Source organism: Lathyrus oleraceus, chromosome 2 (assembly GCF_024323335.1).
Source record: "Lathyrus oleraceus cultivar Zhongwan6 chromosome 2, CAAS_Psat_ZW6_1.0, whole genome shotgun sequence".
NCBI classification, from domain to species: domain Eukaryota; kingdom Viridiplantae; phylum Streptophyta; class Magnoliopsida; order Fabales; family Fabaceae; genus Lathyrus; species Lathyrus oleraceus.
In genome coordinates, this window is record NC_066580.1 from 189,491,468 (window position 1) to 189,501,676 (window position 10,209).

The following is a 10,209-nucleotide window of genomic DNA, read 5'->3' on the forward strand; positions in this document are numbered from 1 at the left end:
AGATCCCCTCATGTTGTTGATTATACTCCTAAACCGCTTTCACCTAGGATTATTGTGCTCTCTAATAACCTATCTTTGCAGCCCCTAGATGTCCGCACGCAGATTGCCGAGTGTCGCAGAAAGATTGCCCAGCTTAGGCAGGAAGTGGTTGACCTTACTTTATAGATTGCGGTATCCGATCTTACACATGCTACTGAGGCTGATTATTTGTACCAAGAGATAACAGAGCTTCGTCAGGAGATAGCCATACTTCGTGGATCCATTCAGGTAGAGGAGCCCCATGCTGTTTGAGTTTACCGTCTCATTTACCTTTTCTTATTTAGGCTTATATTATTTTTCGCATTTCCCAGACTTATTTTATATTATCGCATTTGGTACATTTTCAAATTATGTTAGCACTTTGATATTTCCATATATTTTTTTTATGTGTGTGTTTATTTCCTTTATATTCATATTATAATCTAATAGTATTATTTATTTATTTATTTATTTGTTTAATGTTTAAATCTTATTTTTATAAATTGTGCAAGCCTTATTTTATTAGGAAAAACAAAGAAAATGCTATCCGGACCCCCAGACAACAAAAAGCATGGAGAAGCCCATACCAAAATCTTCAAATTCCGGCCCAGCTTCAAATTGCTCTTGTGGCGCCCGTTTATGATTGCTCATATGGCTTTAACTCTTAATAAAGCAGGACCTATTATTTTTGGAGGACTCATTACGTCTATTGCTCGGGCTCTTAACCTGAACAATGAGATAGCTACCTTAGTTCCCTTAGCTCCTCGCACAATCAACTTTAAATTTCTGAGAGATATGAAATTGTGCCGAGTGAGAAGAGAGGGAGGTTATGTGATTATGATTCATGGTATAACTATCCCATCTGTTGCCTTACCGTGCACTAGACGTACTGATGTACGTAATGAAAGGAACTGGACCTATGTTTTAGATGCTCCACCTGTTTTAGGTCCATTTCCTCCTAATGTTCCTGGTGAGGAGGGACACGGCACTAATGAAGAGTTTGATCGGAGAGAGAAATCTCCCGTACCTCATGTGTCCCCCCATCACCCTTCACCTCCACACACCGCACCATCTTCTTCTTTTGCAGGTTCTACTCCTAGATTTTATATTACTGAGGAGATGTGGCGCGACCACATGGCTAGAGAACAAAGGCGTGATGACCTACTCTCTACCATTCAGCAACAGCTGGCGGACAACATGAGCTTCATGCAAGAATCTCAGCGAAGGGCAGGTCGATCCTATGCGACTGTTTCACAGACCCTGCTTGCGATCACAAACGAGCAATCCCGTCGGCAGAACTACCACCGTCAGCATTCTACACTCATAGAGGCCACTCAGTTTTAGGCAACCTTCGAGAGGTGAGGACTGCTCAGACTGCCTTATCGGCTAGGATGGACCAGAGAGACCGTCGTCGCAGCAGATCCCGTCGTCCACCTCAGAATGGCGAAGGGACTAGTGGTCAGCAGTAGTGTGACAGGTTACTCTCCCCTTATCTTATTTCAAAACATTTGGGGACAATGTTAGATTTAAGTGTGAGAGGAGATTTTATCGCTTTCTATATCCCTTTGTTGTTTTTAGTTAGATTGTTTATTTTTATTGCTTTTTAGTTGTTTACTTTGTTTTATTTTGTTTTTAGTTAGCGTGTTTTAGAAAATACATGCGTCTGACGAGTCACCAATATTGTGTATCTTTAGTACATCCTCATCTCCCCATTCCTTTAGCCCTACCAAATTTTTTTTGCAAAAGAAAACGGTGTTATTCTGAAAGTTTTTGGGCTTTAAGACAAGTTTGAGTTAGGATGTGGTGACTTGGAAGAACCTTTTAAACATCAGTATCGTTTTAGCACCATAGACTTCATGAATATAGGAATCACTCCCGAAACCCCATATACCATGGCCTTAATCACCATTTCAGTATAGTCCTCAGTAGTTTATCGTAGCAGTCAGCTCCGGCCTACGCATCCTCTACGTAGGGGACCGATGAACATAAGTGAATGATCCAGTGTAATAAATAAAGAAAAAGGCAACTTCCGGGATAGGTGACCCTCACAAGGTCATTTAAACCAAAAAGTTGTAAAAATTTGCTGCAAAAGAAAAAGAAAAAAACTCACCCGCTGTTAGTTGGTTCAGAGGTATCTGGCACTGAACTCGGTAGGACGGATTACGATCCGATCCCCCACAACTGCATTTGGGTCAAATAAAAGGGTTTACACAGATCTATGTGCCAGAAACCCCATATTTAGGATCATAATCACTAACAGGTCACTCTACTATGAAGCATGTACGGATAACGGGCTTAATGTGATTGCGCCTGAATGAAAAGGACCCAAAAAGAGATGAAGAGGTAGGCCTAGGTATTATGGGATAATATGGGTTGGTTAATATAGGAATGGAGTTTATGTCTATGTCTGCGGATAAGTGTCATCACGATACCCTTGGTTCACTCAGTTAGTACCTATCACTGCATCTCGATTTGAACTTAGAAGCCCTTTTAGCATGAATCACTCGTCAACACCGGTTTTTCTTCTTTGAACTTTTAAGTGTTTTGCTTGAGGACAAGCAATGGTTTAAGTGCGGGAGTATTTGATGACACATAAATTCACCGTATTTTCGAATCTGATTTTGCATGCATTTTAGTTGTTTTAATGTTATTTTGTTATGTTACTACTACGTTTTTCTTTGTTTTCAAGTTTTCAGTCTAATCGGAGCCCCGATCGAGAAAATGAGCTAAAAGCCAAAAAATCAGCATTTTACACTTGTGGCTGGTGCCATGGGTCCAGCCATGACGTGTCCAAGTTTCAACTTCTCCTCAACTGCCACATCTCCCACGATCTCCACTTGGCGCTGCACTTTCCTCCTATGGCGGGCGCCATGATGTTGTGGCGGGCGCCACAAGAACAAAATGGTTCCCACCCATTTTCAAACTTAAGGGCATCCTTGTAATCTCCATGTCTTTTCTTGCCTATAAATAGAACCTTGATTTCATTTGTTTAGGAATCCAAAATTAGTTACAACTAGGCATATATCAGTATTATGTAAAAGTGGTAATCGCTTCACATCGGAGTGTTGCCACACTGTGTAATCGAGTTTGGAGCACTTTTGGAAGGAAGTTTAATCCTGCCTCCATTTTCATTTCTGTTTCGCACTTTATTCGACCCTCCGATTGGAGCAGGTTTTATTGCTTTACCTTTGTCTACTTTATTTTCCTGCACTGCCTTTATTTTGTTTACTTTCCCGCACTGCCTTTATTTTGTTTACTTTCCCTCACTGCCTTCACTTTGTTTACTCTCCCGCACTGCCTTTATTTTGTTTATTCCTCGCACTGCACTACTTTCGTTTATTTCTCGCACCGCACTACTTTTATTTATTTCTTGCACCGTACTACTTTTATTTACTTTCCTGCACTCGCACTTATTAACTTTTTTATCCGTCCTTTATGCTAAAGATTAAAATGCATTTTTACTTTACCATGTCTGGCTAAACCTATAAAGGTTAGAATGTAAGGATCGTAATTGGACCGATAATCTGTACAATTATTCGTAGAAACACTTAAGGGTTATTTTGACTTTCAACTTAAGTTTTCTCGCACTTAATTTCCGTTGGGTAAGATCGAAAGTCGTCCGACGTCTGTTTAAACTTAGTTGTTTTTAACTATTTCAAATACAGCGAAAGCGCTTTGTTTAGTTCATTAGGAGTTTTTAACTTAAAAAGAAAAGTGATTTTAAAACTATTTTCGGACGCGTTTATAAGTTTAGAGTCTGGTTCGTGAGAACCTCTTTTGGTTAAGGAATCCAGGTCAAAATACTTTTCAACTTAGTCAAGACACTATATTTCTTAAAAATAGGTTTACTACTCTAACGCAACGTGCGCCTTTTTATAAGTGACAATAAGAGGGTTTGATTAGGGAGTACAACTCGATTCTGAATACGCGAAAGTGACAATTCCCGTTAAATTGGTTCTTTTCAAAGTAGGAAACACTGGCCATAAGTAATTCTATTAGCAAGTACATGGATTATTAATTGATTATGTGAATTACATTCGAACCTATCTTTATTAATTCAATTTAATTTAATACTTTATTTTTCATTGTGCACTCTTAAAAACCTTGTTTCGATTACCTTAGATAAACACCGTAACAATAGATAACGATAGATTGACACTTGGTCTCCGTGGATTCGACAATCTTTTATATTACTCTGACGCATTCGTACTCTGTTGTTATATCGTTTAGACTTAGGTTGTTACCTGCCGGTCAATGCAAAGGACTCGCAACACCGGAAGCTTAGTAGATCATATGGCGGAACCTGAACGTTACGCTCGCACACGTTTATTTTTCCATAGAATTAGGAGAGTTATGGCCGAAGATCAAAATCAAAGACCTCTTAAGGATTTCCCCCAACCATCCAACGAAGAACCTAGTTCTAGTATAGTAAACCCTACCATCCCAGCTAATAATTTCGAACTTAAACCTTCCCTGTTGCAACTAGTGCAACAGAGACAATTCACAGGTCTTGCTACTGAGAACCCAAACCAACATTTAAAAATCTTTCTCCGATTAGCAGACACTTTTAAAACCAATGGAGCTTCTCCTGAGGCAATCCGTTTAAGATTATTCCCTTTCTCCCTCAGAGATAAAGCTCTATCATGGTTAGACTCCCTTCCACCCAATTCCATAACAACTTGGGAAAACCTTAGAAAAGTATTCCTTGCTAGATACTTTCCCCCAAGTAAGACCGCCGTTCTTCAAAACCAAATAACCAGATTTACCCAGAATAAAGGAGAATCGATGTTCGATGCTTGGGAGAGATATAAAGAGCTATTAAGAGCATGCCCACATCATGGTTTAGAAAATCCTGTCATTTACCTTTTGAATTAGAGCATAAGGCCTATTGGGCCATTAAAACTTTAAATTTGGATTACCTGACCGCTAATGAAAAACGTATCCTTGACATCCAAAAACTGGAAGAACTCAGGCAACCAGCCTATGAGAATGCCATGATATACAAAGAGAGAACCAAAACTTGGCATGACAAAAAAAATTGTGAAAAAAGATTTCAATATAGGCGACCCTGTTCTCCTGTTCAATTCTAGGTTACGACTTTTCCATGGGAAGCTGCGTTCAAGACGGACTGGCCCTTTCAAAGTATCTAAGATTCTGAGATCCGGAGCTGTAGAAATCAAGAACGAAACATGTAGCCCATTCATTATAAATGGGCAAAGACTGAAGCTCTATGAAGGAGGAAACATTTCAACTGACTACTCCAGTCACACTCTGATAGATCCACCAATTCCTACGGCAGATGTATAAGTTCCGATCGTCAAGCTAACGACGTTAAACAAGCGCTGCTTGGGAGGCAACCCACGGTTTTCTTATCTTATTTTACTTTTTCTGCATTTATTTTATTTTTAATCATATTCTCGTCAGGAATAAATATCATTTGCAATGTTTGTGTTTTCAGGATCATTTTCCCTAACCTTTGCAGGATGCAGAACTTTGATGACATGCACGTGGTTTTTAGAGATGACGCCCAGAGGGAGCGTTACATAGTTCTCTACCAGCGCCCTATGACACCTACACGCTATCCGGACCAAGATTGCATGGACGCCCTAGGCATTTAGCCGAGCATCAAATTCCTGTGCCACAAACTCCAATGGGATGATTTCGCTAATGACTTGAACAACACCTACAGGAACTTGACTTTGGAGTTCCTTAGCTCGTTTGCTTATGATCCTTACTCCGGACCAGATGGACATGCTGTTTTTAGGTTATTCGGGACTGAGTACTCTTTCAGCCAGAAGGAGTTCGGTGACTTATTAGGTTTTCATACTACCCCCGACGCTATCCCTGAGACGCCGATGGGATACTTTCTGAGTAGGGAAGTGGAGAAATTCTGGAGCGATATCTCTGGTGGAGGGAGTCAGGATCCTTCCACTCAGTTGTCCCAAGTTATCCACAATCCTGCTATGAGGTATTTCCAGATGATACTGACACACTCTTTTCTTGGAAGGCCAGATATTGAGACTTTGCTGAGTGAGGAGGAGATATTTTTGTTATTCTTTGCATCCCAGTCACGCCCTGTGTCATGTGGGAACTTTCTGCTGTGTGGCCTTAGCAGTGTTGCCAGATCATCCGAAGGAATTATTCATGTAGGAGGGATTGTCACGCAGATTGCCACTGCCTTAGGCCTGTCCCACAAGCTGCTTCATCTCAGGACTTTCTGTGGATATACTACTATGGATATTGATTTCTTCTTGGACAGAGGATTGATGAGGAGATCCTCTTTCAATCCCATACAGTTTAGATTGTTGATTGATAGCGAGACGATACACTACTTTACACTGCCAGACCCGATGATGACCAGTGTTCATGACCCAGCTAACTGGAGTTATGCTTTGGAAGGTCATGGAGAGACTGTTGAGGAGCCTAGATCCCCTTCTGTTGCTGATTATACTCCTACGCCGCTTTCACCTAGGATTAATGTGCTCTCTAATAATTTATCTTTGCAGCCCCCAGATGTCCGCACGCAGATTGCGGAGTGTTATAGAGAGACTGTCCATCTTAGGCAGGAGGTGGCTGAACTTACTTTACAAATTGCGGTATCTGATCTTACTCATGCTACTGAGGCTGATTGTTTGTACCAAGAGATAACAGAGCTTCGTCAGGAGATAGTTGTACTTCGTGGATCCAGTCAGGAAGAGGAGCCCCCTGCTGTTTGAGTTTACCGTCTCGTTTACCTTTTCTTATTTATGCTTATACTATTTTTCGCATTTCCCAGACTTATTTTATATTATCGCATTTGGTACATTTTCAAATTATGTTAGCACTTTGATATTTCCATATATATTTTTTATGTGTGTGTTTATTTCCTTTATATTCATATTATAATCTAATAGTATTATTTATTTATTTATCTATTTGTTTAATGTTTAAATCTTATTTTTATAAATTGTGCAAGCCTTATTTTATTAGGAAAAACAAAGAAAATGTTATCCGGACCCCCAGACAACAAAAAGCATCGAGAAGACCATACCAAAATCTTCAAATTCCGGCCCAATTTCAAATTGCTCATGTGGCGCCCGCCATAGACCCTGTGGCGCCCGCCACGGCGTCTGGTATAAGTGGGGCAGATTCACATAATTCACCATTTTTGGCCCTTCAAAGCTCCATAAAAGCTCCCACATTTATCATCTTCCCACCATACAATTTACCTTTCCAACTTCCATTTTAATTTTCATCCATCAATATCCATAAAAATCCCACCTTTACCACCATATATATATAAACCCATCTTCATCTTCTTCAACACATTCAAAGAGCAAAACAATGGAGTTCAACGGATATATTCTTCGCGAAGGGAAACCTGGGGATAGGCAGAGAAAGATTATTGAAAGGTTGCAAAATCGGGAAATTCTCCCGATGAGGTACGTGGACGATAACTGTCTGTATACTTTGGGTATCTACCACAGTATTTTTCATTTGTTAGATTTTTTAGGCTTGCACACTATTTTTGTAAACAGAGAGCCTACCTTTGAGCGACTGACAGACGAGTTTTTAGGTTCTTTAATTTATACTGTCAGTCCTAACACTGCTAGTACAGTTGGTACTGTTAATTTTTGAATGCTTGCTGTTGAGATATGAAATAGTCCTAACACTGCTAGTACAGTTAGTACCAACGAACTAGTAGGTCTGGTAGGAATTCCTCATGGGGAAGGTGCTATTTGTGAGGACCCTTTGGATTCACACTAGTCGGTTGAGGTGTTTTCCTTCTGGAGGAGATTGTCTAATACTTCAATAAATTCTTTTGAAGGAATTCTTGCCTCAACCATCCATAACCCGCCCATTAGAGTTTTTAGATATCTGTTGGCATGTACTATTTTTGGCCAGGAGAATCCAAACAAGGTTAATGCTCGGGAGCTTCTATTTTTACAAGGAAGCCTCACAAATAGGAGGATTAATTCGGTCCCATTTATGATTGCTCATATGGCTTTAACTCTTAATGAAGCGGGACCTATTATTTTTGGAGGACTCATTACGTCTATTGCTCAGGCTCTTAACCTGAACAATGAGATAGCTACCTTAGTTCCCTTAGCTCCTCGCACAATCAACCTTAAATTTCTAAGAGATATGAAATTGTGCTGAGTGAGAAGAGAGGGAGGTTATGTGCTTATGATTCATGGTATAGCTATCCCATTTGTTTCCTTATCGTGCACTAGACGTACCGATGTACGTAATGAAAGGAACCGAACCTATGTTTTAGATGCTCCACCTGTTTTAGGTCCACTTCCTCCTAATGTTCCTGATGAGGAGGGACACGACACTGATGAAGAGTTTGATCGGGTGAGTTTTTTTCTTTTTCTTTTGCAGCAAATTTTTACAACTTTTTGGTTTAAATGACCTTGTGAGGGTCACCTATCCCGAAATTTTCCTTTTTCTTTATTTATTGCACTGGATCATTCACTTATGTTCATCGGTCCCATACGTAGAGGATACGTAGGCCGGAGCTGACTGCTAGGATAAACTACTGAGGACTATACTGAAATGGTGATTAAGGCCATGGTATATGGGGTTTCAGGAGTGATTCCTATATTCATGAAGTCTGTGGTGCTAAAATGATACTGATGTTTCAAAAGGTTCTCCTAAGTCACCACATCCTAACTCAAACCTGTCTTAAAGCCCAAAAACTTTCAGAATAACATTGTTTTCTTTTGCAAATTTTTTTTTGGTAGGGCTAAAGGAATGGGGAGATGAGGATGTACTAAAGATACACTATACTGGTGACTCGTCAGACGCATGTATTTTCTAAAATACACTAACTAAAAACAAAATAAAACAAAGTAAACAACTAAAAAGCAATAAAAATAAACAATCTAACTAAAAACAGCAAAGGGAAATAGAAAGCGATAAAATCTCCTACCACACTTAAATCGGACATTGTCCCTAATGTTTCGAAATAAGATAAGGGGAGAGTAACTTGTCACACTACTGCTGACCATTGGTCCCTTCGCCATCCTGAAGTGGACGATGAGATCTGCTGCGACGACGGTCTCTCTGGTCTATCTTGGCCTATAAGGCAGCCTGAGCAGTCATCATCTCTTGAAGGTTGCCTAAAATGGAACCCTGAGTGGCCTCTATCAGCGCAGAATGCTGACGGTGGTAGTTTTGCTGACGGGATTGCTCATTTGTGATCGCAAGTAGGGTCTGTGAAACAGTCGCATAGGATCGATCTGCCCTTCGCTGCGATTCTTGCATGAAGCTAATGTTGTCCGCCAAATGTTGCTGAATGGTAGAGAGTAGGTCATCACGCCTTTGTTCTCTAGACATGTGGTCGCGCCACATCTCCTCAGTAATATAGAATCCAGGAGCAGAACCTGCAAAAGAAGAAGATGGTACGGTGTGTGGTGGTGAAAGGTGATGGGGGGATACATGAGGTACGGGAGATTGCTCTCTCCGATCAAACTCTTCATCAGTGTCGTGTCCCTCTTCATCAGAAACATTAGGAGGAAGTGGAGCTAAAACAGGTGGAACATCTAAAACATAGGTCCAATTCCTTTCATTACGTACATCAGTACGTCGAGTGCACGGTAAGGAAATAAATGGGATAGGTATACCATGAATCATAAGCACATAACCTCCCTCTCTTCTCACTCGGCACAATTTCATATCTCTCAGAAATTTAAAGTTGATTGTGCAAGGACTGACAATATAAATTAAAGAACTGACAGTACCAATTGTACCAAACAGCAAACATTCAAAAATTAACAGTACCAACTGTACTAGCAGTGTTAGGACTGACAGTATAAATTAAAGAACTTAAAAACTCGACTGTTAGTCTCTCAAAGGTAGGCTCTCTGTTTACAAAAATAGTGTGCAAGCCTAAAAATTCTAAACAAATGAAAAATACTGTGGTAGATACCCAAAGTATACAGACAGTTATCGTCCACGTACCTCGTCGGGAGAATTTCCCGATTTTGCAACCTTTCAATAATCTTTCTCTGCCTATCCCCAGGTTTCCCTTCGCGAAGAATATATCCGTTGAACTCCATTGTTTTGCTCTTTGAATATGTTGAAGAAGATGAAGATGGGTTTATATATAGGGTGGTAAAGGTGGGATTTTTTGGATATTGATGGATGAAAATTAAAATGGAAGTTGGAAAGGTAAATTGTATGGTGGGAAGATGATAAATGTGGGAG

General features: G+C 40.2%; 1 non-coding gene across 1 annotated transcript; it reads right to left on the reverse strand.

The window, feature by feature from the left end:
* Positions 1–4,755: 4,755 nt before the first annotated feature.
* LOC127124617 (small nucleolar RNA R71) lies at positions 4,756–4,862 on the reverse strand. Its single transcript, XR_007804089.1, has one exon. It is a non-coding gene; the product is annotated as a small nucleolar RNA R71 (small nucleolar RNA).
* Between the last annotated feature and the right edge of the window lie 5,347 nt (positions 4,863–10,209).